At 43.4% G+C, this 26513-nt stretch overlaps 1 long non-coding RNA gene across 3 annotated transcripts in view; it reads right to left on the minus strand.

Annotated features, from left to right (window-relative positions):
• Nucleotides 1-25513, minus strand: part of LOC115273212 — a 42838-nt gene extending 17325 nt beyond the window's left edge. Inside the window, exons 1-4 of one of the 3 annotated variants that reach the window (XR_003900743.1) lie at nt 25365-25513; nt 25114-25166; nt 24042-24260; nt 15452-15480 (exon numbers count right to left, since the gene is read on the minus strand). This is a non-coding gene — a long non-coding RNA (uncharacterized LOC115273212). The remainder of the gene's footprint in view (nt 1-15451; nt 15481-24041; nt 24261-25113; nt 25167-25364) is intronic. The other 2 variants (XR_003900742.1, XR_003900744.1) reach the window with 2 other exon arrangements.
• Between the last annotated feature and the right edge of the window lie 1000 nt (nt 25514-26513).

Here is a 26513-nt window from a genome sequence, read left to right on the forward strand (position 1 = left end):
AATTTTTTATGTTTTTTTATTTTTGAGAGAGAGAGAGAGAGAAAGAAAGACAGAGTGTGAGTGGGGGGCAGGGGCAGAGACAAAGGGAGACACAGAATCTGAAGCATGCTCCAGGCTTTCAGCTGTCAGTACAAAGCCCCATGCGGGGCTCGAACTCATGGACTGTGAGATCATAACCTGAGCCAAAGTCAGATGCTCAACTGACTGAGTCACCAGGTGTCCTATAGTTTGGCTATTGTTGATAGCCCTGCTATAAACATTAGGGTGCATGTGCCCCTTTGAATTAGCATTTTTATATCCTTTGGATAAATTCCTAGTAGTGCAATTGTTAAGTCGCAGGGTAGTTCTATTTTAAATTTTTTGAGGAACCTCCACTCTATTTTCCAGAGTGGCTGCACAGCTTGCCTTCCCATCAACAGTACAATAGGATTCCCCTTTCTCCACATCCTTGCCAACATCTGTTGTTTCTTGAGTTGTTAAGTTTAGCTACTCTGACCAGTGTGAGGTGGTCTCTCATTGCAGTTTTGATTTGTATTTCTCTGCTGATGAGTGATGTTGAGCATCTTTTCATGTGACTGTTGGCCATCTGGATGTCTTCTTTGGAAAAGTATCTATTCATGTCTTCTGCCCATTTCTTTACTGGATTATCTGTATTTTGGGTGCTGAGTTTGGAAATTTCTTTACAGATTTTGGATATTAACCCTCTAAGGATGAGGACATTTCAATAGAGAATTCCAAAGTCCTGGAAGTGTGGCCTGGAAGTGAGGGAGGGGACAGGATGTCAAGAACCCTTAGTGAGCAAGTGCCCTCTAAAGTAGCACTGCTCAAAGCATGTTCCACAAAGCACCGCCAGCCCCAGAGCTGTGTGTTATAGGCCCACAACTAGGTTAGCATCAAAATCCAGGAAGCATTTAGGAACTTTATAGCAATTTGACCACCTAATTTTGTCTTTTGACTCTAATTAAGCAAAAACTGGGGCTTTGTTTTGTGTGTTTTTCTTTTACATTTCACTTCTCTAGTAAATTCATTTTTGTTGTATATTACAAAAACATTGGTCTGCAGCAGAATGGGAAATTTAAAACCTGGTCCTTCAGCACAGAGAGTCTAAAAAACTCTGTCTGCAGCACCGAACAAGACCAGAGACCCCAAGCACCCAGGTCTAAGGGCCACTCTTCCTGGAAGTGTGTCTGGAGAAAAGGCAGCCCAGTCTATTTGCTGGATATTCAGAGACTGGCCCCAATCAGCCAGTTGTTCCGAGTGAGGGCTGTAGGGCCCTCCAGAAAAGACCACCATGAATAAAGGCTCTCACGGTGGGGATTGGAAAAATTCCTGCAGATGACATCTGTGCTACACACAGGAGCCCCAATACTTGAGTCTCCCGCTTGCCAGATGGGCAATCCTGACCCAAGGCACCTACCCACTCTGAGCCTGTTTCCTCATCTGCAAAATGGTATGAGTATTAAACAGGATAAAGCATATGAAGCCTTCAGCCCACTCAGCATATGAGGTGTTAGGAGGCTGTGAACTCAGAACCAGCTTTTCCTGCTGTGCTCGCACCCAGGATGGCAGGATAGACCTTGGGTGGGGGAGTAGACATCATAGGCCAGCTTCAAATCTATATGCCCTCTACCTAGGAACTTGATCACTGGTGGCCCTCAGTCCCGCCAGCCTCCTGGATCCTTACAGTCACAGGGCCTGCTCGCAACTCAACAGGGAACACTCGTACCCATTGAGGCTTGAGTCATTACTCCTGTGAGCCCCCAGAGAGGGACGAGGTTAGCAGGAACCTAAAATCCTGCTAGGAATACAGACATTTAATGTTTCCCATATGGTGAGCTCAGGAGAACAAATACTAGACATATTACTTAGCCCCCACAAGGCCCCATACCCAGAGATGGAGAGAAGTGGCAAGGTTGAACTGGTGAGAATGTAAACTTGGAAGTCAGAACATCCAGTTCTGATGACATGGTTCACAAGCTGTGTGACTTCAAGCTAATACTATGGAGGATTCATCTTGAGTCAGGTTTTCCAGAAGCAGAGTTTAGGACAGGGATATGGGTGTGCACGGGTTATTTGGTGGAAAGAGGGGTTCTCAGGTAAGAGGAAGTAAGAAACAGTAGAGCCGAGGACAAAGCTGAACTGGATGTGGTCTGAGCTGGAATCTAGCTTCAGAAGCCTGATCCCATGTGCTCCATCTCTGGAGCACAAAATTGCCCCCTGAGTTGTCTTTCCCAGAAGCAAAGAGGCTGAGCTGTTACACCCCCAAATCAGTAAGTCATTGACCAAAGAACGTTCCCAGGTCTGGTTATACTCTCTCCAGGCTTCTTCCACAGGGAAGCTCCCATTAGCCAAGATCAGTCTCCCAGAGAAGATCCCAGAGGTAAGCTCTCAGGAGCCAATACCTGCAGCTACTGGGGTGGGTCCTGTGTCCTGGGCACCAATAATATCTCCTACAGAGTTGTAGGAATTAGAGAGATGGTTGACATGAACACAACAATGTCTCCACACACACCGCACTCAATAATGCTAGTTACATCGTTCACAAGATTAGAATTCTAACATTGGCTGTGCAATATTGTTAATGCTCAGTATTGCCAATATTGGCAAACACACTCTTCTGGTACCTTTGCAAAATCCTTTTACCACCCCATTCCTCTTAGCCTAAAGCACCCTATAAAGGGGAGAGGGTCTCATTGTTTTTCTCTAAGGCTCCTTCCAACTCTCAAGTTCAGAATTTCAGGTTCTATGCCCTTCTGGATTAAAGACCCTCTTTTAGATCCCCCTTAATCTCCCAGTCTTAGTATACCAAGAAATACAGTGAAAATTTTCTGGTAATACAAGAGATTTTACAGAATGCCACTCACCCCAACCTACTGGCCCCAAATTCCCTATGTCCTCGCTGGCCACCCATGTTGTCTAATTTTCTGTCATTCCAAAGGGTTTCACTCTTTTTGTAAGACATGATCCCTCCATGTTTATTTATATTTCCAATGCCCTTGAGAGGGGTAGTATATTTAGTATGTGATAGCTCAATGATTAAAAAATAAGCTAAAAGATGCAATCAATGGGCTCCTCCACAACTGGCGGGTCCTGGGAACTAGTTAAGAGGGAATCAAAGAGGGTGGAAGTTTTGTTGACAGTGGTGTCCAGGACAAGTGTCTGTGGCAGAATACAAATTGTAGAGCCTTCTCAGCTCTATTCTCACCACTTACACCTACACCACAGCAGTGCTGCTATCCTGGACCCCAGGCAGTCTTGGTCTCTTCTTCTTTCCTTCCCATCCTTTCCCACACACCAAAACTGATCTCTCCCATGTCCCATCTCCCAACCACGCAAGGTTCTTGGCTCTCTGCCAGGGACTGAAGGTGAATGAGCAGATGGGTTAACCCAAGACATTTCATGATCAGCAGCGGGGGGGGGGGTAACAGGACCTTGGACACTCAACTGGGGGGTACACTCAGACTCTACTCCCTCCCCGCACATGACCTGGTAGACCATTGCACTATTTGTAACTGTAGTGGGTTGCAAATATGAACAGAAGTTTTTCCCCTCCCTGTGCCTCCACACTTACAAAGTGACCTTGCTGCTTCTTCTATCAAGAGGCAAAGTCTCCCTTCACTCCTTGTATCTGAGCTTGGCCAGGTGACTTGCTCTAAATAATAAGACAAAAGTGATGCCAGCAGTGACTTGAAGAGAGCTGTGTGGTGGGATTATTTCTCTTCTTGCTCTCAGGAATACCTACAGCCACCATCCTGTGAGTAAGCCTGGACTAGCCTTATAGAGGAAGAGAGACCATGTAGTTCAGTTACCCCATCATGCTAGCCAACAGCCAAACAATCACTAGTCACATGAGTGAGGCCACCAAATCTCAGCTGACTCCAGACTCACAAGTAAGTTAAGCAAGATCAACAGAACTGCCCAGCCAAAATTATTGACTCATAGAGATCATGAACTAAGTACATTGTGTTGTTTTAATACACTACGTTTGGGGATGGTTCGTTATCTGGCAATAGCTAACTGGTACAAAAAACAAACTTGCATGGTCAGTCAGAGAGGTGGAGAAGGATGGGACTGAGTCCTTAGATTGGATTTTACATTTATCTCTTGATTATACCAAAGTCTTGGTTGAGTCATCAGATACACCCACAGAAACACACACACACACACACACACACACACACACACACACACACACACACGGAGCCTCTTAGGACACAGAGTAACTGTCCCTCTTAGGATTGTATTGCTTCTTCTTAGGTAGCCCCAGAGCATTGCCCATACTCAGTCATCCAGATTTCTTGTCCTCATAGCAGAAACCCCTCCCTTCCTCACCCCCACTGAACCCCAGGGGACTCCAAGAGAATGTGTGACTTCCACCATAGCCCAAGCACCCACCCTTCATGGTCAATCTAAGAAGGGTCAGAGGGGCTTGGTATCTGGTGGGTGTGAGTGTGGGAACAGTTTCTAGAAAAATTTATGAAAAGCAAAACACAAGCTTCTCCCCTGGGAAAGTAATAAAGAAACACTCAGCTCCAGTTGAAAGACAAATTTTTGAAGAAGGAAAGTTTATTTAGAGAATAACCAAGCCCCTAAATCAACAAACTGTGGCCTTATCTCTGAGCATGTGGGTCATTATGATTCTCTCTGCTCTGCTGACCACTCTTGGCCAGGCTGGACCTTGGGGCAGAGCCCTTGGGCCCAAGGTGGCTGTGGAGGCAGGGCCCTGGGGACTTAGCCTTGGGTCCTGTCATGTGCTGAGAGCCAGGGTTGGGGAGGAAGAGGTGCCAGCAACGGGATGCTGCAGGCTGCCTTATTGGCTTTTATTTTTAAAATTCCTTATCATTTCTCTGGAGATTTTTTTTTTTTACTGCCTGGGGCTGCGTGCACATAGGCGGTGTGCCACTATCATCCTTCTGTGTCCCCTGGGGCCCCACCCCACACATTATTGCTCTGTGAAGACAGAGAAATCATATGCACTATGCTAGTTTTCAGGAGGTTTTTAGGACTGGCCAAATGTAAGCAAGACTCTTTTAAGCAAACCTTATATTTGACAAGTTGGTAGACTCAAACGGTAGATTCAAGATAATCCATTTTCTGAAGAATATGCAGCTTGACAAAAGGAACAGATATTTATTCTCTTTCATAGGATGTAAACAAGAGCCTCTTATTTGACATTAGAGACTTTACCAAAACAAATCTACTCTTTGGAGACCACCGTGGGGTCAAAAGCAGGATCTCTATTGGCAGCAGCATGAAAGGATGCCACCTGCAAGACACCTGGGGTCCACATGTGGCCCACCTCCTGGGACAAGTGCCATGGGCTCTGACAAGGACCTTCCAACTCTAAATCTCTTGCCAATCTGCTCCCCAAACTACCTACCCAAGGGCCTATCGCCTTTCCTGAGACTTGCCATTTAACTGACATGGAAGAATTCCTCTCTTATCTGGGTCCCCCTAGAAGCAAACCCTAAGGCAAGGATTCTACAGCAAGTAGTTTATAGGAAAATTATTCTGATAAATAGTGTTTGGGGGATAGGGTGGAGAAATGACATCAGGACGGAAAGAGAAAGCAGTCAATATTGCTTATTATTACCTACATTGAATATAAATATGAATATATCTATATACACTACAAATATTAAAAGCAATGATCCAATCCCACTCTATCCCACCTGTTGAGGAGAGAGATTCATTCCAGAGCACAAGGCAGGGAAAAGTGAGGAATTGAAGGAGAAATGCGTCTTCGATGCAGGAGAAAGATCACTGGACTAGGAGACAAGGATCCTGGTTCCAGTCCTTGCTCTACCATTAGTTTGATATTCTTCCTGGGGTTCAGTGTCCTCATAGGTGAAATGAACTCATTAGATGAGAACCATTTGATCTTTCAATATTCTGCAAACATATTATATTAGCAAGGAAGCAGTTGCAGAAATGGAAAACTCCTTGAGCTGTATTAAGCAAAAGTGGATTTACTGCAAGAAACTAGGAACTTAGGAAACTGTAGGGAAGTTGAAACAACACAGCTGAACTAGTTCAGCAGAGGAGCTGTGTTGGATGCCACATACATAGGAACACAACACCTCACTGGCATCAGGCGTCACAAGTCCCCTGTGCAATGCTTGTTCTAGAGTAAGGGCACATTCTCTAGACCTCAAAAAAAAAAAAAAAATACATAAACATGGATGCCCTGATCCCTGCCTCTCAACACCCATGAAATTAGTGAGTAGACACTGGAATGCACTGCAGAAAACTCCAGCATCTCAATGGCCAAAGCCTGCTAACCAGATTAACCAATGTAAGCAGTAGAAAGTTAGCCTCTGTTCCAGTCTCATTCAGAAGTGTAGCTTCTGGGGAGTGTGGCAAATGTGGGTTTTAATTTTCCAGCCCCTCCATATAAAAAAAGCACTAGAAGGAAGTTGACATGGATGGTGAGCCCAATGCACTGTATCCCTCCTGGGTACTCTGTGGCAACACATCTAAGATTCAAAGAGATATTGGACATAACCCTGTCCCCAAAAACGTTATAGTCCAACTATTAGCCTAGAAGTGCAATACAATGGTGCTGTTACCAGTTAAAAGTCAATACTGAATGACATGGAGGAAGAGAGGCAGGAAAGGGCCTGAAGCTAGGGGGTAGACAGTTGTTTCCAAGAAGACAAGAAAAAGTTTAGAGAGGGAAAAGTGTGACTCCTGGAAGGTCAATTAGGGAGAAAGGCAATCTAAGGGGAAGGAGCAGCAGAAGGAAGGGCACAGATGGACAAGTAGTCATTTGAGAAACAGCTGTGTGAAATGCAGGGCCAAGGCAGGAGGTGCACGGGGTCAGGGGACTGGCCACAGAGGTGGGGAAGGGTGAACCAAGCAAGTATTGTAAACCATGCAGAAGACCTAGAGGGTGTGGGACACCCATGAAAGATTTTAAGCAGAAAAGAAATACAGGCATAACCAGTCTGATAATCAGGATCCCTGTAACAAGAAACCATAATTCTAGAAATCCAAAAGACTGGACCAGGAGATTCAGGGAAAGACAAAGAATAGAGGGACAGGAATGTGGAATGGGCAAAATTGTAGGGAACTGACTTCTGGTCAAATGTGGGTTTCTGCAGACACAGCTGTGTTTAGTGCTTGGTGTAGCTGGGTCAGGGTGAGAGGCCACAGGTCAAAGTCAGTGACCAGTACAGTTTCACTAAGTAAGAATACCCTCAGTGACTTGTCCCTTCATGGAATCCCTGCTTTACCCAAAATGGATGGAAAGTTCTAGAGGTGAGGAGTGAATTGGGGAAGAGAGAGAAATGGAGGGAGACAAAGAGAAGGGAAGAAAAACAAAACACTGTGACTAGGTGTGTTCCCAAACTGTGCTGACATAGTGCCAGATAAGATCCCAGCCCATGTACCTTTTTTGAGAGCTGAACTTGGTTCCTCAAATCCGGAGTGGTTTTCTGCAATCCCCTGGGACTTGCACAGAGACATTTCTCAGTGACTTTCACCCCCAGTCTTTGGGAAATTTATTTCCATCCATGAAGAAAGACAACTGTGTTTGCCTCCTCCACCTCCTCCATTCATTGCCCAGGACCCTTTGTCTTTTCTTCACAAACACTTGCCAAACTCACAAGAAGAATAAGTGGGCTTCCCTAGGAGCAGCTTCTGAGATGGAGATTGGGCGCACGTAATCTAGTGGAGGAGGGATCTCAGAAGAATGGGAATGAGAGAAGCAAATGGGGCAGAGAATGGATCCGAGCAAGGATGTGCTCTCAGTTGGAGTCTAGTGGAGAGCTCTGGGCATGAATGGAACCACAGAGCAAACATATTTTGAGGTAACAAGTCCAGTCTTTTGTATCATGGCAGTTGTTGTCTGAAAGCTATCCTTCCCTAGCAGACAACATGTAACCTCCAAGAGGAGATAGTTCCCACTCAGCTGAGGGAAATTCTTGGGAGAAGGAGCCCTTTGTGAGCCTTTAGCAGCCAACACAACCACTCCATAGCAATGGAGGAACCATACCCCTTCCTGGTTAAAGGGAATCTGGGCAGGACACCAACAGCATTCAGTGCAGGTGAAAAGCTCATTTTGTCAAGTTCACTGCACTGGATCCTCTTCTCCTCACCAAGCCTATGTCTTCTAGGAGACTCCCTGTAAAAATCCAAAAAAGCCCTACCTTGAGGAGAACAAGTGAAGGGTACAAGTGGCCCCACGGACCTCTTTCACAGGACTATGGATATGTCATGAATCCAAGCAAGTCTTCTGGAACACAACTTCTTCTACCTTCCACTCTCTGGCTCAGCCCAGGTCTCAGGAAACTGTACCCGCCCTCCCCCAGCAGCTGGTCCATGGAAGAGTTCACTAAACTTGCTCTGTGATCTCACAGGTATTCAGCTGCCCCAAGCACTGGGAGAGATGTTCCTCCCAAGCTGAAAGAGCTCTCTCAAATAGCTTTACATGAGCATGGTTCTTCTGGCTAAGCTGCAAAGTAACTGCATGAGCATCTTCTCCAATTCAAAATATGATATAGAACACCTTCTTTCATATTGCCTTAATTAATCATTCAAGACCTACATTCTTCTACCTTAGTAGAAATCCAATATCTCTGTTTCAAGAAGGTTCTTCCTTGCAAATTTTCTAAGGAAACTGAAGCCTGAATCAACTTGAAGAGGGTTAATTCTTGCTTCCAACTGCCAACAGGAGAGAGAACTGGAGTCTCACCAACCTCTGGGACTGTAACTTCTCATTTTTTGTCAGTGTCCAAGACAGTGCTTTTGCATTCTTGTCCATGGCTGATGGACTTCCCTGACCCAGATGCAATGAAGGCCTCATATTTGGGATCCAAGTCTTCAACCATCTTAGTTGACAGCTCATGCTCACTCGCAGGATCCCAGAGATGACCACTATGATAGAGGGCTCCCATCTCCACACACATTGGACAGAGCAAGTTCTCCCTCACCAACCTCTTGCTCTTCATACCAAGCGCCATCCTCAGCTTAGTGAATTCCAGTTCTAGAACCTCATTGCTCCTCCCAGTTCCTGGGCTTGGTCCACCCCAACAGATTTCCATAACTTGGCATCTCCAGGAACAGATGTTGAAATTTTTGTCCTTTTTCGCATGAAAGATCCTGAGACTCTTATGCAAATAAGATCTTCTAGTAACCTTGAGTTCTGCATACCAAGAGAAAGCTTTCTCTCAGCTCCACAAAACAAAAGACTTAGGACAGTACTCTGTAGTCCCCTTCTATGTTGTTCATTCAATGTTCAGGTTCTTCCCTTCTTCTGGCTCAAAACAGAATTGCACTTCTCTGCCCTCTTGTGGTCCAGGTGGGACATGTGATCATTTCTGGCCAATGAGGTATAAATAGAAGTGAAACATATCACCAGGGCTGGCTACGTAATTTATAAGGCTCAGCACGAAATAAAAATGTGGGGCCCTGGTTTTTAAATTCTTAAGATTTTCAGGATGGCAAGAGCAGAGAATTAAACCAAGCACGGAGCCCTTCTGAGCATGGGGGGTTCTTGTGCACAGCTTACATGCCTATGAAGCTGGCTCTACTTGTCACTTTTAAGTTGGAGCATTTGGTCACCTATGTGAAACACTCTAGAGGTCTTTCTTTTCCTCCAAAAGACCAGCAACATTTGAGATTGTGACTGCTCCATCAACCTGGGCCCCTGACAGCTACCAGGAGCAGAGCTCCTCTGCCACCCATAATGGACAGGTAGCATGGCAATAAATTAGCCTTTGTTTTTGGAGTTGTTTGCTATTGCAACATAAATACCCTATCCTGATTGAGGCACACCCTAACCCAAGACAATAGGTTTTTTACTAGGCATATATTACCCATGTAACACTGCCACTCATTGACCCTTTCTAAGACCAAAAAGATAACTGTCCCATCCTGTTAATCTCATGAACAGCTAGCTTCTTCACTGGATGAAAATCTGTACCTGATTATGAACCACTTACATAACTTTTCCAGGGTGTCTGACCCTGGGTAAGCTCTCAGCCCTTGGAATTATAAACATTCTAAATATTTTAAAGTTTTCCATCAAAACTCCTTGGACTCTTGTTGTACTCCACATTATAAATGCCGACACAAAGGATCCTAAACAAAAAACATAAACTCACATAACTGGAAGTGCAGAGGTAGGGTGAATTCTGGCCCCATTTCTTAGAGATATTCTCAGCTCTGAAGGGAGTTTGTTCTAGGGCTCATTTCTGAAAGCGGCAAAATGGTGCTCAGCAGAAATGGGCAGTGCACTGCTTTGTTCAAAATAGGGGAGAACACCTTTGGTTAGGTTTATTCCTAGGTATTTTATGATTTTTCATGCAATTGTGAATGGGATCTGTTTCTTGATTTCTCTTTCTGTTGCTTCATGTTGGTGTATAAGAATGCAACCAATTTCTATACATTGATTTTGTACCCTGCGACTTTACTGAATTCATTTATCAGTTCTAGAAGGCTTCTGGTGGAGTCAATTGGGTTTTCCATGTAGAGTATCATGTCATCTGCGAAAAGGGAAAGTTTGACTTCTTCTTTGCCAATTCTAATGCCTTTTATTCCCTTTTGTTGTCTTATTGCTGATGCTAGGACTTCCAACACTATGTTAAACAACAGTGGTGACAGTGGACATCCCTGTCGTGTCCCTGATACACATTCAATGCAATCCCCATCAAAGTTGCACCAGCATTGTTCTCAAAGCTAGAACAAACTATCTTAAAATTCGTATGGAACCACAGAAAAACCCAAATAGCCAAAGTAATATTGAAGAAGAAAACCAAAGCAGGAGGCATCACAATCCCAGACTTTAGCCTCTACTACAAAGCTGTCATCATCAAGACAGTATGGTTTGGCACAAAAACAGACACATGGACCAATGGAATAGAACAGAGAGCCTAGAACTGGACCCACAAGTGTATGGCCAATTAATCTATGACAAAACAGGAAAGAATATCCAATGGAAAAAAGACAGTCTCTTCAACAGGTGGTGTTAGGAGAGCTGGACAGCAACATGTAGAAGAATGAAATTAGACCACTTTCTTACATAATTCACAAAAATAAACTCAAAATGGATAAAGGACCTGAATGTGAGACAGGAAACCATCAAAACCCTAAAGGAGAAAGCAGGAAATAGCCTCCTCAACCTCAATCACAGCAATTTCCTCCTTGACACATCCCCAGAGACAAGGGAATCAAGAACAAAAATGAACTATTGGGACGTCATCAAGATAAAAAGCTCCTGCAATGCAAAGGAAACAATAAAAAAAAAAAACTAATAGGCAACCAACAGAATGGGAAAGGATAGTGGCAAATGGCATATCAGACAAAGGGCTAGTATCCAAAATCTACAAGGACATCACTAAACTCCATATCCGAAAAACGAATAATCCAGTGAAGAAATGGGCAGAAGACCTGAACAGACATTTCTCCAAAGAGGACATCCAGATGGTCAAAAGGCACATGAAATGATGCTCAGCGTCACTCATCATCAGGGAAATACAAATCAAAACCACACTGAGATACCACCTCACACTGGTCAGAGTGGCTAAAATGAGCAAATCAAGAAACTATAGATGCTGGCAAGGATGTGGAGAAATGGGCACCCTCCTACACTGTTGGTGAGAATGTAAACTGGTGCAGCCGCTCTGGAAAACAGTATGGAGATTCCTCAAAAAACTATTGATAGAACTCCCCTATGACCCAGCAATAGCACTTCTAGGGATTTACCCAAAGGATACAGAAGTACTGATGCAAAGGAGCCCATGTACCCCAATGTTCATAGCGGCCAAATCATGGAAAGAGCCTAAATATCCATCACCTAATGAATGGATCAAGAAGATGTGGTTTATATATACAATGGAGTACTACATGGCAATGAGAAAGAATGAAATATGGCCCTTTGTAGCAAAGTGGATGGACCTCGAGCATGTCATGCTAAGTGAAATAAGTCAGGCAGAGAAAGACAGATCCCATATGTTTGCACTCATAGGTCTAACAGGAGAAACCTAACAGAGGACCAGGGGGAGGGGAAGGGGGAAAGAGAGTTGAGGAGAGCGAGGGACACAAATCATGAGAGACTACTGAATACTGAAAATGAACCGAGGACTGAAGGGGGAGGAGGAAGGAAGGAAGGAGTGATGGTCATGGAGGGGGGCACTTGTGGGGAGGGGCACTGGGTGCTATATGGAAACCAATTTGACAATAAACTATTATAAATTTTTTTAAAAAGTTAAAAAAAAACACAAAATAGGGGAGAACACAATGAACCTTTCACGTAACCATGAAAGTCCTTCTCTTCAGCCTCATTCAAACCAGCTAGGTCATGTATCCATTCCTGGACCAATAACAATGGTTAGGGGAATGCCAAGTGCTGATTGTTTCACTCATCAACATTTATTGAGCATTTGTTGAGTGTGGGTCATAATTCTAAGTTCTGTGATGACAGGAGCTCAAATGCAGCCTCTGGAAATATATATTGAGAGAGGTAGGGATAGGCTTTCCGTAAGTGGCTTAGACTAGTCATAACTGTTCCACCCCCTTCTCATCCATGGCTGGGGCTGAGATGTGCCTTCTTTACTGGCATGGATTGGGGGAGTGGGAGTAGGGAGCAGGCTACCAGCATAATGTTGGGGTTCTGCCAGGGAATAGAAGAGGGAATGGATATTGGGTAGACAATCAACTATGACTATCTACTTTTTCTGAAAAGATTTATTTTGTGAAGCATATTAAGACCTAATTTTGTAGTGAAACAGGCTTCTGCATAAATTGCAAACAGAAATGTCAATAGTACAAACTCTTTTGCAATATTTTCACAATATGTAGGAAAAACTATGAAAATTCTATATCTAAGTGATTTCATATCTAGTGATTCCAAATCCCCAAATTTGTTCTCTCTCTCTCTCTCTCTCTCTCTCTCTCTGTCTCAGATCAAAGCCAATCCCCCACTTAATAGGCAGTCACCCTTTACTGTTGTGCCACTCTCACTTCCACCAGCCAAGCCCTTAAAACTCCTGCACCCCTCCTCCCTTCCTCTCTGCCTTGTTCCTAAACAGTCTCTTCAGATTTTCTAATTCCTTCAAGGTTTGGCCATGACACCAACCCCAAGATCCAGGGCTCTTATCCTCATTTCCAAAGGGACCACTTACTGATCTTAATTATTTCATTGTGGAACTAATACCCACTCATTATAGAAAATATGAATAGATAGAACAGTCAGAGTGCATGAGTGGCTCAGTTAGTTAAGCGTCCAACCCTTGATTTTGGCTCTTGATTTTGGTTTGTGGGACCAAGCGCCATGTTGGGCTCTGCACTGACAGTGTGGAGCCTGCTTGAGATTCTCTCCCTCTCTCTCTCTCTCTCTCTCTCTCTCTCTCTCTCTCTCTCTGCCCCTCCCCAGCTCATCTGCATGTGTGCATACACATTCCCCCTCTCTCTCTCAAAATAAATAAATAAACTTTTAAAAAGTATATATAGAAAACTCAAAGGAATAAAAATAATCATCCATGCCCAGAAAATATTTTGGCCTCTATCTTTTCAGTCTTATTTCTATGTATTTTTACACAGTTGAGATCATGGTGTATCTATAATTTTATGTTTTGACTTTGACTCTCATGTAATATTTATGCAATATAACATGTCCCATATTTACAAAATCTTTATAAAGATCTTATAGTTTAATGATAGTCTGTCCTCAGACAGTCTGTAGTTCATTCAGTCTTTCCCTTTCTCTTGAATATTAAATATGTTTCCAGCTTGTTGCTGCTATAAAGATTATGAACATTTCAAGCAGGAGCCTTTTACCAAATAGTCTCCTTGAAATCGATTCCCAGATATGGAATGATTAAATCGTTAGATATAAAGGTTTTACAGCTTTTGTCACATGTTGTGAAAATGTCACTAGGTCACACTATTGACATTCTTGTTTACAATTTATGTGAAACCTGTTTTACTGCATGTATTAGCTTCCCGTTGCCGCTGTAACAAACTACTACACATTTAGGGGCTGAAAGCAACACAAATGTGTCTCCTTACAATTCTGGAAGCCAGAAGTCCAGAATCAGTTTCAATGGGATAAAGTCTAGGTGTCAGCAGGGCTGGAAGCTCTAAGGGATAATCCACTTCATTGCCTTTTCCAGCTTTAGGAGGCCACTTACATTCCTTGGCTTGTGACCCCTTCCTTGAATTACTCCAGTCCCTTGTCCCTATGGCTGCATTTCCCACTTCTCTTCTATAGGCAAATCTCTCTCTGCTTCCAACTTATAAAAACACTTGTGATTATCCATAATTCCCACCTAGATAATCCAGGGTAATTTCAAAATCCTAGTTTAATTACATTTGCAACATCCCTTTTGCCCTGTAAAATAACATTCAAAGTTTCCAGGAATTAGGACATGCATATTTTTGGAGGTCATTATTCAGCCTACCACACTACACTCTTGCCCACATCAGGTATTCCTGTTTTTCCTCTACTTTGGACTAATTTGACGTGTGGAACACTAAAATGTCAATGTTGAGAGAATTTGCATTTTATTGTTTTAATCATTTAAATTTCCTCTCTTACAACTTGTCTGCTTCTTCATGTACCTGTTGAGATATTAAAATTATGCTTACCAAATTCAAAATTATTTTTACATATTGAACATCAACCCTTGGGGTGCACCTGGTGGCTCAGTCAGTTAAGCATCTGACTTCAGCTCAGGTCATGATCTCTCAGTTCATAGGTTTGAGCCCCATATCAGGCTCTGTGCTGACAGCTCAGAGTTTGGAGCCTGCTTCAAATTCTTTCTCTCTCTACCCTTCCTCTGCTCATGCTCTGTCTTTCTACATCTCTCAAAAATAACTCAAATGTTAAAAAGTTTTATAATTAAAAAAAAGAACATCAACCTTTGGTTTGGTGTATCACCAATACTTTAATGTTTGTATGTTTTCAGCAGCTATTTTTTTCTTTTATATCTCTTTTGCAATTTGTGTTTGATCTACAGAGATGAAGGTTTCTCGGTGGCGAGGGGGCGGGTGTAGTTCTATGAGTTTCAACAAGTGCACAGAGTTCATTGAACTGCCCTCTCTCTTGATATTGCCAATATGCACACTATTCTGTTACTATTTTGATTTCTGTTTAATTGTGATGGGGTGGGAGCAGGATGTACTACAGACAGAAATTTTTAATGTTATCTAATAAAATTTGTAACTTTTATGATTTCTTCCAACTTTTTAAACCTTATTAAGTATTCCCCATCTAGAGATTTCTTCATGCTTTTATAGTCTTTTTTATATTATATTTGGTTCTTTAATCCATTGAAATTTATTTTGCTGTGCAGTAAGATGAGACTCTAAATTGATTTTTTCCCCGAAGTTGTAAAGCTATTGTCCCAGTACTATTTATTGAATAATCCATTTCTTCCCTACTGTTCCATGAGTCCTCCCCAGGGAGACATTTAAAGCCACAATTTCAGGAGGCTAAATAAACTCTTACCTTTTTTTAAAAAACTGAATTTTCTTGTCCTGAAACACAAAAGAAATCTATGCTAAGTTTAAAAACTTTTATTATTAATTGTTACCAGATCCTGAATTCCCATGCCAAAAATAAATTAAAAGTAGTTGGTTGTTTTAAGTCATCAGCTTTTCCTTCAGCTCTCTAGTGGAGCTGAAGTGAAAAGTGACAGGTTTGGCCAACTACCTCGTGGTTATCTGTGGGGTCTCAAAAAACTTCTGCATAAAATTTTGTACTTGGAAATAGATGGATGGTAAAAATATTTGTATTTGGTACACACACTCAGTGTGTATGCATGTGTGTGTGTGTGTGTGTGTGTTTGTGTGTGTAGTGTTTGCTTAAGCCCTTGTTTCCCAAACTTTGATTTCCCCAACCACCAGCATCAGCCTCAACTGACAGCTTTTAGCAAGTCAAGATCTCAGGCCCACCTCAACTTACTGAATGGGAATGTGCATTAAAAAAATTTTTTTAATGTTTATTATTCATTTTAGAGAGAGACAGAGATAGAGAGAGAGAGACAGAGCATGAATGGGGGAAGGGCAGAGACAGAGAAGGAGACACAGAACCTGAAGTAGGCTCCAGGCTCTGAGCTGCCAGGACAGAGCCCAACACAGGGCTTAAACTGACCAACCATAAGATCATGACTTGAGCTGAAGTCAGACATTCAACCAACTGAGCTATCCAGGTGCCCCAGGGGATGTGCATTTTAACAAGATTCCCAGGTGACCCATGAGAGTGTTAAAGTCTGAGAAGCACAGGCTTCAGCATGGCCTCACTGATTGATTTGACTAGGGCTTTCATTTTGATCAATTCTATCTGCAAAGCATGGTCTTTTAACCACAGTGAAGGAACAGAGACCCATTCAGGTAACTCCATTCAAGGGGACCAAGAAGCATCAAGGCAGCTCCTCGGACTGAGCTGTTCGGTGCTCCCCTCAACCCGAAGAGTTCCCTGGTCATCACCCCTGTTCTCCACCATGACTGTGACTCAGCCACTGGCCTATCTTCTTACTTTTTTCCCTAATACATATTGGCTGGTTCTTTTCATAACTTCCTGATAAAATTCCATAAAGGGATTATCTGAATGTCCTAATTATTTGCTTTACTCCAGGAAGCAGAACTTTGCATGTGAGGCTCTCTTATGGCCATCCTGGGTATTGTCTACCCTTGGCCCCCTTCCTTATCACCAAGGGTGATACAATTTCTCTTAGAAGGGCCATGGGTGTGGAATGCCCAAATGTTGTCACACATGCTCTTCTCAAACTTTAAAGAAGATAGGACAGTGGTCCATCAAAGCCTGAGATCTGAGGTCTGTGCCTAAAGATGAACAGAATTTGTTAAAATATTCATAACTTCTCCCAAAAGCACTTTTGTGTGTGATTGGGTAGAGATTTAACTGTCCCTAAGTAAAGAGTTGCTATCCCACCCATACTTATTTTTGTATTTGAGTAGAGTTGACACACAATGTTACATTAGTTTCAAGTGTACAACATAGTGATTCAACAAGTTTATACATTGTGCTATGTTCACCACAAGTGGACCTACTGTCAATCCCAATACATTGCTATTATGATATCCACTATATTCCTCGTGCTGATATTCATTCCATAACTGGAAGCCCCTATCTCCCACTGTTCTTCACCCACTTTGCCCACCCCCCACCCCCTGCCCCTCTGGCAACCATCAGTTCTCTGTAAATCAAGATCACAGTCTTGTCTACAACCATCATCATTTGAGCACTAAAATGAACCAGATATAAACTTTTGGTCTACTTCTTTTGCAATGGTGCTTTTCTCCAGTACCCGGGCTCTCCTGTCTTCTCCCCACATATAGGTTAATGTCTCAGCTACTCTGAGCTGCTTCCATATCAAGGACACAAGAGTAAGCTTTCCAGGTGGCTGGGGAGGGCAGAAGCTGGTACTTCCAAGGGCTCCTCTCAGTCTGGCCTCTCCATGCCAGCATTCAGAAGTCATTTTGGCCAAATAGGACACAATGGCTAGTGACCATTTACTAAGCATCTGCCAAGCTGAGGGAGAGACAGGAGGAGATCTAGTCCCTACTGTTGGAGAGCTCACCATCTGCTATGAAGATAAACCAACCTACAACAAAGAGAAAAGCAATTAGACAAATAGGAGTTTTTACTCAAAAGTAGTAAGAAAGAAAAAACCAGGTAGTCTGTCCAGAGTGTTTGTCTTAACGTTATAACACTCACAGTGTTCATTCATTCATTTTGTACACTAGTTCATTCATTCAGCAAACATGTATGGAGCACTCAGTGTCATTTAATCCTTATGATCCTGAGAGGCAGATAGTATTATTACCACTTTACAGATGAGGAAACTGAAGCCTAGAGAGGCAAAAATGACGTGCCCAAGGCCACACAGCTCACAAGTGATAAGGCTGGGATTCACACTGGAAGCTGCTGCCTGATTCCCGAGTTCCCACTCTCAGCTAGTGTGCCATTGGCTCCTTATCCAGGGCTGGGACTCAAAATAGCAGGGAAGGAGGGCATTCCTGGAAGGGGGTAGTGTAAGGAAGTTTACTGTTGGAAAAATGGGAGACATTTTCTCCAGATAGATTAAGAACTAAATTTGAGCATCTACTGCCTCCTATAAAAGAATCTGGAAGGCAATAGACATTGGGGATCTAAAGACCAATAAAAATGGTGAGAACTTGCTTCTGACTTTTGTCAGCTTGGGGTGGAGGCACACGAACTCCTTTAGGCCTCCTTGGGGGGTGAGAAGTGGGCACAGAAGGTAGGGAGACCCCGCCTGCACAAGTGAGCTTTGGCAGGAATGAGAATTCCCCCATGCTGAGTCCAGTCCCCTGGCCAAGGACACAGAGCTGGAAGAAAGGCAGAGACAAGACTGAGCTCCCCAGTAACAGACCTCAACCCACATCTCAGCAGGGTAAATGACAACCAGAACAAGGACAGAGGAACCAGGGGGCCTCAGAAAGGCCTCAGAATCCCTGTCTTCCCCAGTATTATCAAGGCACATGAGCTTTTGCCCATACACCCATGTAAGGAAGAAGAGGCAGAGTAGCTGAGGATGGAAGCAATTTTATGGTGAAGATCCCAATCATTAATTAAAGGGAACTGGATAAGATATTGTATCACAGTAAGTTCTAAAACTGGGAGTGGGGAGGGGCACCTGTGTGGCTCAATTGGTTAAGTGTCCAACTTCGGCTCAGGTCATGATCTCATGGTTCCTGAATACAAGCCCTGGCATGGGGCTTGGGGCTGTCAGCATGGAGCCTGCTTAGGTCTTCTGTTGCCCTCTCTCTCTCTCTCTCTCTCTCTGCCCCTCCCTGCTCATGCCCTCTCTCTCAAAAATAAATACACCTTTAAAAAGAAAAAAAAGTAGGGATGCCTGGGTGGCTCAGTTGGTTGAGCGTCCAACTTCAACTCAGGTCATGATCTCACTGTTCATGGTTTGCAACTCCACACTGGGCTCTGTGTTGACCGCTCAGAGCCTGCAGCCTGTTTCAGATTCTGTCTTTCCCTCTCTCTCTGTTCCCCCCTCTCAAAAATTAATAAACATTAAAAATTTTAATTAAAAATAAAACTGAGGGTGAGAGATCAGCTCCCTTTAACCAATACTGCATGGGCAAGGGTTCATATAAGAAAACAGAGTAACTATAGACAAACCACTTTTTTCCCTGATAAGTGAGTTGCTGGCGAGTGTTTTATAAATCTGCCACACATGCAGCGGGGTCACATCTGATGCAGAGGTTGGTCTCTAAAGTAAGGTAAAATCATCCAGTGTTTCTAAATACCTTAAAAATCTCTTCAAAGGTCACCACACTGGCAACCAGCCCAGTCAAACTCTGGAATGGAAAGCTAATTCTACAATTCAGCACTGGAATGAAAATACATATCTTGAAACCTTGCACTTGCCATCAAGTGGCTGGACCTGGGAGGAGTCATGAGGACCTGAAGGTCACTGCAACCCAGCAGAGTAAGTGTTCCCATTGTGACAGGGAACATGGTCATGGAAGGAGGAGGAAGTGACATCTCGGTCATGTGTGTGACATCTTCATTGAAGATAAGCCCAGAGGTCCTGGAACGGACATAGCAGCCCACAGGCTGAGAAGAAAGTGTCCTTACAAGGAGGTTTCTGCTCCTACAGGCATTTATAAATAAGTTCAACAGCCATCTGCCTTAACTGCTTTGACCAACCTGCTGCCTGATCAAGAAGGCATGTAACAAGAGGTCCAGCCTACGCTTCTCCAAGCCCACACATCACAGCTAACTTCCACCTCCCACTGCAGCAATGCCGGTGCGCCTGCTGCACTGACTCGGGCAGTAGATAATGCCTGATCGTCCTCCCTGGAGCTAAGGTGCCCACATCTGACACTTGAAAGGAAAGCAAAGCTGAAACGTGACAACTATCTCTCACAAATATAAGAGTCATGGTCTTCTCCCTTCTTCGTACGTCTCTCTAATAAAGTCTTGCTGTAGGTAGAGCAGATTGTGTAAAGCATCAGGAAAAGGGAATCTGCCAGTGACTAATCAAATTCCTCAATTCTACCTGTAAGGATTCTGAAAGCAGGATGGGCTCTGTTGGACTGTGTAAATCCCTGGGGGCTCAGGGGTAATTCAGCCCAAAGAAAAATACTGGATTACCATTAATCTGAGTAGGTAAGGACTAAGGATTAATTTAAATACTAAAGATACATGGTGTCACTTGTGCTCCCATACCAAGCAATAAATCTTGCTATCATAATTCCCATTATATTATTGTGTTATTTCTATAAGTCAAGGCTCGGGAGTGGTCCTGGAAGCCCCACATTGTCTCAAGTTTGAAATTCATTCACTCATTCAACAAATATTCTATGTGTTTGGCACCAGGGTTACAGTATCCAACGACAACAACAAATTCCTCAATCTTAAGAAGTTGATATACTGTTAGGGAAAAAAACAATAAACCAATTATTTTCAGTGTTTACATATTTAATATATCAAGTGGGTGAATAAGGCACTGAAGAGTGCCAGTAGGGGATGCTATTTTATATGAATGGTCAAAGAAAGTCACTCTGATTAAGGATCCCAAATAAATGAGAAATGAGTCCTGCTTAATCTGAGGGAAAACATTCCAGGTAGAGGGAATAGCAAGTTCAAAAACCCTGAGGTGTGACCTTCTTTGGCAAATTCAGAAAACAGCAATAGAGGAGTGTGGTTGGTTCAGAGTGAGCAAAGAGAAGAACAGTAGAAGCACATGTCAGAGTGATGATGAACCCCTGCCTTGTTTGTCACAGAAAGGCTCCATATTTTACTCTGAATGAGATAAGGAGCCTTTGGTGGGTTTTGACCAAAGAAGAGTTAATATACAGATGTGACCTACAATTTTAGAAATATAAATCTGCTTCTAGTATGAAAAATAAGGTTGACAATAGTGAGACCTGTGGGAAAAGCAATTGCACTCCTCAAGACAAGAGAAGACAGTAGCTCAAGCCAGGGTGGTGGCAGTGGAGAAAGTAAGAGCTGCTTAGATGTTGAATTTATCATGAAAGTTGAGCCAATAAGTTTTGCCACCATATTGGATTTGAAGGATTAGAGAAAGTGGGGGTCGAAGATAACTTTAAGATCAAGCTAGCCTTCAGTTTTTAAGAATGGCAAGTATTTATTTACTCCAATTTCCAAAGACCCCTGGAGAAGGTTGGCCAGCCCGGCAGGCTTTCCAGCAGGAAGGAAACAATCAGAACCAAACTTGGGCCAATGGTTTAGGGGCTGCACCCAAAAAGAAGAGTCATCTGGAAGGAGATATAGCTTAAGGAGATATGGCTTCAGCTGCATGGGACATGGCTGTGCAGTGAGAGACTTGATCACTTTCATAGTTTTCCAGGCCGTCCCTAAAATTGCCAAACTATCAAAATGCTGTGTGTGAGAAGACTTCTGTGACTGTGGGCTTTGTGCCAGGTCTGTTGTGGGGAATTTTAAGAAATTGTTAGGAAGTCTCTGGACTTTCAGTAGCTATAAAATTGGGGATTCCAGCCACTTATACCTAGATACCCCCACAGCAGGGCTCCTTCCCTGCCAACATCAGAGTTCTAAAATATGTTTATTTAAGTGTTTTACATGGACATCTATCTCCTCACCAAACTAGTAGGAGACAAGATGGAGATGACTTTACACTATTTAGACCCTCAGAGACTTATTCAAGCTCTATACAGAGCCCTCAAACTGAACCTGATTGCATTAATTAACTTGGATTCCATAGTGCTCATGGAAACTTTGGCTTAAAGTCTAGTTCCTTCATTATCTTAGTTTGGAGTCTCCGAAAAGCAGACTCTGAGACAAGAATTGCCAAGCAAGTGGTTTCTTTGGGAGGTGATCTCAGGCAGCACCAAGAAAGGAGTGGGAAAGTAAGATAAGGCAAGAAAGGCTGCCCATGAAGGGGATATCATTGAGCAGGTCACCACAGTGAAAAACTGGAGTCACTTCAGCTGGAGAATTCTTAGGGACTGTATAGACACACATCAGAGTGTCCCACATAAGGGGAAGCTAGAGTGTTTATCCACCAACTCCCATCTGTCATTAGTTCGGGGATACTCACAAGACTCCTAAGCTCCAGCATTCCAGCCTGCCTTATATAAGGCAATTCCAAAAACGAGGGAACATCCTCAAATAGGCTCAAGTCCTTATGGCAGAAAGTTTTAGGAGGAAAAGAGAATAGGGAGTACCAAAGGGATAGCATGGGAAGGGCATCAATAACAATTGCAAAACTAATTTTCTTCCTTCTAAGTGATAAAAAGAATGTTGGCTCAAAGAAAAACTAAAAAGAATGGCTGCATCAACTTCTTCTCTCTCTCTCTCTCTCTCTCTCTCTCTCTCTCTCTCTCTCTCTCTCTCTCTGGCTTTCATATTCTCTCTCTCTTTCCATGCTGTTGGCTCTCCTTGGTATTGGCTTCACTCTGAGCATCTCTTCATGTCTTCATGGGTCAATGGCAGTAAGACCATAAGAGCAACTCCAATCTAACATCATCTGACATCATTCTCACATCCAGAAATCTCAGAATAAAGAGATTTTCCTTCCCAAAGCCTTCAATAAATGTCTCACTGTACCAACCTGAATCATTTGCCCAGGCCTAAGATGGGCCATGAATATGAAATAAGGTCATTTGAAAGTCCAGGACTGTGTACCCACCCAAGAGCCTTAGAGGTTACATTTAACTCCACAGTAACAAATAAACAATATGAGTAGTCAAGGTCTATAAGGGGGTAGAGATTTGTTCAAAATCACACAGCTATTATGGGAAATCAATAAGAGAATGATGGACCACCCAAGAGAAAAATTGGCAAAAAATTTGAACAGGCTTGTTTTGAACAAGCCCTTCACTAAAGAGGATAACCAAATGGTCAGTAAACATATGAAGTGACCAACCTCATTAGTTATAAGGGAAATGAATATTAAAACCATAATGTCATATCATTACACAACCATTATGATGGCAAGGATGAAAAATACAGAAAGTACTGGATATTAACAAGAATACAGAGCAATTGGAAATCTCATATATTCGTAGTAAAAGTGAGGTTGCTGAAGACATTTTGAAAAACTACTTTGTATTAGCCACAAATGCTAAATACATGTCTACTCTATGGCCCAGTAATCCCATTTCTTGGAGCATTGCAATGGAAATGCAAACATATATCCATCAAGATATGCACAAGAATGCCATAGCAGCTTTATTCATAATAGCTAAAAATTGGAAATGATTCACACATCCTTCAAAAGCAGAATGAACAAATAAACCATGGTATACCATAAATTTAAATACTGAACACAATGAAAAAGAATGGCCTGCTGTTGCACACAATGTGGATAAAATTTACATATACAATGTTGGTGGGGAAATGACAGACATAAAAGAATATTCACTGAATAATTCCATTTATATGAATTTCAAGAACAGGAAAAATTAATCTAAGCTATTAAAAGTCAGGATACGGGCACCTGGATGGCTCAGCTGGCTTAGTGTCCAACTCTTGATTTTGGCTCAGGTCATGATCTTATGCTTCATGGGATCGAGCCCTACATCTGGCTCTATACTGACAGGGAGCTTGCTTGGTATTCTCTCTCTCCCTCTCTCTCTGCCCATCTCCAACTCATGCACGCTCTTTCTCTCTCTCAACGTAAATAAATAAACTTTATTTTTTAAAGTCAGGGTAGTGATAACCCTTGAGGAGATAGTGACTAGGAGGAGAGCACAGGGTGTGGGATTTGGAGGTGCTAACTTCTGTTTTGTTTCTCTAACTGAGTGCTGATTACATGGGTGAATTCAGTTTGTGAAAATTCATCAAGGAGCAGTACACTTGTGTCCACTTTTCAGAATGTATGATAGAGTTCAATTTTCTTTAGTTTCATGAAAGACAAAAAATTATCCATCTTGTTAATGAAAGAACTGGAATTAATAAAATCAAGGCCTTTCTGTCCCAATCAGAAGGGTTTCTATCAAACAAATTCTTCAGAACACATTTAGGGTCCTCTTTAACGAGCCCCAATAAAGCTGATTCCCTCTGTGTTCCACCTTATTGGATAATGGAGTCCCATTGCCTCTCTTATCCTTACCCATGTATGAAGGTGGCTTCCCAGCCTGGCCTGGATCTTTCCTTTGGCAGCTTGAACTACCCTTCCTGCTTTGGGTGGGAGGGAGTTGCCAGGATTCCAGCCTCCCTTTTCACCAGCTCTTTCTCTTCTGGAATTTCCTTGAGCCAAATGTTCTTTGAGTCTTTGGCTGGTCTTGTTGAGCTCTTTCCAACTCCTGTTTAATTCCTTCAATGGGTAAAACTGTTCCAGATTCAGGATGAACAGATGGATGCATGAAAATTGAAATTCACACAGTCATGAAAGCCTTTGGTCCTTATTGCCAAGGTCAGATTATAGAATCTCCTGGAATCAAGGCCATAGGAGACCCTCTACCCCATAGGAGATTTGGGATCATGTACCTCCAGATGTGGGTGGGCTACACTCAGGGACCCACCCTGTCTTTGCTGGTCTCCTTGAGATGATAGAATCTGTTTCTGAAATTGGACTTACAAGTTAGTCTAATGGCTGGGGTGGGGAAAATCAGTCTATGGTCAGTGTGAGGTGCTCTCTGAAGCCAGAGTGAAGTGCTCTCTGAAGCCAGGACCAGAGGTAAGTCAGAAATGGGATCATCTCAGATCATTTACCCCAGGGGGTAGGTCATAACCACCAACTCAAGTTTCCCTCAGTGAGGAACAGATCAAGTACTGTGTCAAGACAAAGGTATGCAGATGCCCTGGCAAAAGATACCCAAGCAACCACTCTGACTCAGAAAGGAGATGTGGGTTTTGGCTGGCAAAAGTGGTACTTTCTCCCAATATCCAAACTACTTTGTAGTAAACTTTCAAGTCAAGACACGTCTTATGGCAATACTCAGGGCCTAACAACCTTCAGGGTCACCCCAAGTTCACTTCAATCCGTTTCCTCTTTAGCAAAGAGCTTACCCAGATAAATCCTGCTTCTCAGGCCCACCTGACCCTTCCCTTGAACTCAGACCTACCTCCAAGTGCAGCCCCTAAGGTCCTCTGGCCCCAACACTGCCAGTCCCACTCCCAGCCCTCATCATAAACACAGTGAACCCAAAAATCTGGGAAGGCTTCAGGAACCTTACACCTACCGGTTCTCATGTCGAGGCCATCTACGTGATTCGGGTGACCCTGGACACACACTCTGAAATAAGGATTCAAGTGTAAGTTTAATCTGGAAAGAAGTGACAGCAGGAAACACAGGAGAGTTGAAAACTAAGAAAAGAAGAGAAAGCAGCCCCCAAAAGGGATTATATTATCCAGCAAGTTACCACTGTGGGCTCCTGGAGCTACTCCCATTGTGGAAGCCTGGGAGGGCATGCAGAATACCCCTCGGAGTTACCTCAACTGAGGATGAGGAAGCTGTCGAGGTGTCTTTCCTTCTCTGTAGCTCTTGGGCACTTCTTGATTGCCCTATACACAGGCCACATTCGCTTCCCAGACAGAAAAGGAAGTCCTGGGGCAGAGTCACAATGTTCATTGTAAGCAGCTTTTGGGGTGCAGAGCAAATGTTGCAGGGATGTGGGCAAGGCACCCACAGCAACCGCTGTGGACCTCATAATCATATTGCCAGCACCCATCATGCCAGTGGTCACAGAGGACTGATCAAGGACTTGGCCCTAAGCATGGCTGTGCCATGGAGACAGAGAAGAAACTCAGTCCCCAGCTTTGAGCAGACAAAGTTCACACATGGAACAAGAGCCAACATCCAGCCAGATGGCCAGTAGCCCCTGGCCTGACATATGACCCTTACAAACATGCACTATGGAGGAGCAAGGGTAAGAAGAAGACCAAATGGAGGCTCATCTACACTTGGCCTTGAGTAATGCACAGAACTGCACTGACAGAAGGAAGAGAATGGGTGTGCAGGCTCAGAAAGGGTGAGGGAGCAAGCAAGGCTGGGAACGAAGGTATAGCTAGCTGTATGTAGGACTGTCAAGGGAAATCCAAAACAGTTTAATCCACCAGCCAAATATGCATTAGCTCCCTCTGTGCACATGGTGTGGAAAGCAGGAATGTCGGTTTGATTAATTATGTATTCTGTTGTGGTTATCATTCTTTATGGTTTAGAAGGCAAAGAATTATCAGGCAGTGCCAGAACAGCAAGAATTCGGGAAGTTAGCTCGGATGAAATAAGTGATAGGGGTCCGTGGACGCTGGTTGGGCAGGGGTGTGGCATGATGAAAGAGTTATTCACATTTGTGGCTCTGCCTCCACCAGGAGAAAATCAGTTGTCTTCCAGGGCCTGTAGATCTAGTAGAGCGTCTCCTTCTGTCCTCCAGTGAGCACTCTCAGTTGGTTCCCTTCAGCCCATCCCTGCATGTCTTCCTGAGGGCACTATCTGATGGGGGAGGGGCTCCTCTGAGCACAGAGCACGCCAAAAGTGCCCCGGGGAGCTAGCTTCTCAGCAGCAGCTCTCACCCAAGGAGGGAGGGCATTGGGGAGCAGTGTTCCAGCCACCTCACCCCTCAGGGAGATATTCAAACAGAGA

Source organism: Suricata suricatta, chromosome 12 (assembly GCF_006229205.1).
Source record: "Suricata suricatta isolate VVHF042 chromosome 12, meerkat_22Aug2017_6uvM2_HiC, whole genome shotgun sequence".
Classification (NCBI taxonomy): Eukaryota; Metazoa; Chordata; class Mammalia; order Carnivora; family Herpestidae; genus Suricata; species Suricata suricatta.